Source organism: Cupressus sempervirens, chromosome 11 (assembly GCF_028749045.1).
Source record: "Cupressus sempervirens isolate cs-2001-9-10 chromosome 11, ASM2874904v1, whole genome shotgun sequence".
Taxonomy (NCBI): Eukaryota; Viridiplantae; Streptophyta; class Pinopsida; order Cupressales; family Cupressaceae; genus Cupressus; species Cupressus sempervirens.
This window is the reverse complement of record NC_143128.1, coordinates 747,206,991-747,209,836: the sequence shown is the minus strand read 5'-3', so window position 1 is coordinate 747,209,836 and position 2,846 is coordinate 747,206,991.

The following is a 2,846-nucleotide window of genomic DNA, read 5'->3' as shown; positions in this document are numbered from 1 at the left end:
TAAAATTTCTTAGAAGGTCACAAAGTACTTACCCGTCAGAATTTGTGCTTCTGCACTATTTGATATCTTCTGCAATTTTACTGGACTGTTAACTAAGAATTTGCGTGCCCTGGCTCTAAAATTTTTTTATGGCTTGATATTCTCTCTGCACTTCAGTGGTTCATTAATGGTGAAATTGTGGGTTCTTATCATACAATAAAACCACACGCATAAGGTTTGAATCATATTTACTCTTAGTAACGGTTACCCGCAATTTGCATCCAAGTTTGAATCCCATCCATAGATCTTCACCGGATCAAATGGTCCTGATTTAAAAGGTAACAAGCATTACGGCTTTTAAAAAAATGCTATGTGCCACAATTTTTCTTCCCTGCACTATTCAAATTCCTTGCATCTTAGAATTGCAGGGAAGCATCATTCGTTGATCAAGACAAGATCGATGATCAGATTAATCCACTTTTTAATAAAAACCAGTCAGTTGTACTCACCAATAAGAAACTGCCGTATAAGCTTGTGCCATCTAACAACATTCCATGTTAGTAGATCCCATATCTTTTTCATAGAAAGCAAGTACTTGGCATCATTTAGTCCACATGTTGTGCTGGCGCATTCCTGGTTTCCTTATCTAACGAGCATCTTAAAATTACCGGCATGCACTAGCCTTTGATATTTGATAGATCAATGGTGATACTGATTTTACCCTGCAATGGATCTAAGTAAAAGCTTTAGAAATCACCATGGACACGTGTCTACAGGGCGCATTCCTACTTTGTTTAAATCCTATGCAGCTTCAAATTGTGGGGAAGCGTCTACCTCTGATCTTGATACAGATCGATGATCACACAATTATCAACCTTCTCATCTGATGAATCCTTTCGAATGGCCCAATTTTGTTAAACATCATCATTTTCTTTATAGCCTGGCATATGACTTCATGCATAACTTCCATGTCTAGTCCCACCTCGCCACTTGTTGAGCTGCCACTTGCCCGTATAATTTAAATCTTGAGCAATTCTATATTGGGGGAAAACAATATCTGTCGATCTGCCTCAGATCGACGATAGACCACCCTGCATTTGCTTTAGTACCTCAACAGTTCTACTAGAAAATAGGAAAATGTCACTTGGCCCAGGGTGTCTACTTTATCATGGAAAATAGAGTAATTCCCTGTGCTACGTGCCCTCTTTTTGCTTCCCTGTATTATTTAAACAACTGGCATCTAGAGATTGTAGAAAAGTAGGAGCCATTGATCTAATCAAGATCAATGATGCTAAAAAACATTTCAACTTGGTCCTCCCTTAAAAATAGAATATCAGTTAAAGCACATGAAAGGTTTATCACAAGGATTTAAAAGGTATTCTGATGCGAACAAAACATTAGGATAAAATACCCCGCCAAAATTTTGAAACAATACCTTTTGAAAAAAATGAAAACTAGGGCAACACGAAACAAAGGTATAAGGGTTCTTTACACACTTGGGGCTTTTTTATGGATAATTTGAGAGACAAACCCTATGAATTTAAAAGGATAATACAACACATGAAATAGGGAATGATCAGGGTAATTAAAAAGAATTTAGTATTTCATAGGATAAAACCCTACTCTACAAGAATCAAAGATTTAACTAATTTTTCAACCAAATATCAAAAGTTTTCTACACTGTGAAAAATCACACCAACAATAGCTTTGCTTATTTCAAAAATGGTTTTGGTCAATTTAAGGATCTCTTAGTCTAGAGAATATCAATGGAAAAAGGGGTATCCAAATTTTTTGTTCATTTGTAAATGTCGAGTATGCTAATACCCTCTATTTTAGGTTATTTCTTTGATGCATCATAGGATTGATTAAATGCAATGTTTCATTGATCATATGTGTTATTTCAATAAATACACACACTATTTAAATTTTCAAATCTCATAGGATTATCTAGATGCATTGTTTGAAGTGGTAGATGGACTATTTCAGAGTCTTTTACTAATGTTCTAGTTTTGAACTTGGTTTCTCATTATTAGTTTATAGTTACATCTTTTGGAAGGACTGTGATTCAAACTGGAGTTTGTTAGTAAACTTTTAATACATGTCCAATCACAATAGTAGAGGCCACAATAAAATAAAATAAAAACATGCACCTAGAAAATGGAAGAAATGGGCTTCCTAACAAGGTTTTCTGGAGCTAGTGACTAGTGGGTAGTGGGTTTTAGTATTTAACCATCAATGTTTAAATTTACCTCTCCTGTAATAGAGAGCTTCCCACAATTTCTTAGGAGGTTTGGCACAATCCCTTGTGGGAATACTAGAAGAAGGCTATGTTCAAAACATAGGTGACTTATATTTGATTGGGAATGCAAGACTGGGAGGCATTCCCTCTAGTTGGTCCTGTTAAGGCAACTCAGGAGGTAGCCTTTCTACGACTAAGTAATCCTACCTAGTAGAAAGCAAGAAAATGCAAATCATAAATAGGTCTAGGAATTTGATCACTTTAGGAGAGTAAGTGCATATCCCTATTTTTCTGACCTCCCAAACACAACAAACAAGTTTTGTTCAATTCCAAGCCCTTAACTACAATAGATAAAGGGGCACCTAGTTAAACTATGTGTTTGTTCTTTCCCTAGTTGACTATTACTAATCTTCAGAGAAGGTTTGTCATTCTAATAAACTCTCATGAGTTGAGAACATAGGCCTACTTTTGATTAGATCAATGAGGTCAAGCATACTACTTAGAGTAGGTTATTGTCTTAAAAGGAAATGTCACAATCTAACTCATGAGGGTTTTGATCTACTTACCTATTTTGGAGCTAGCAAAGGCTAGGCTCATTTTTGAGGGTCTTCATTCTTGTTGCACATTT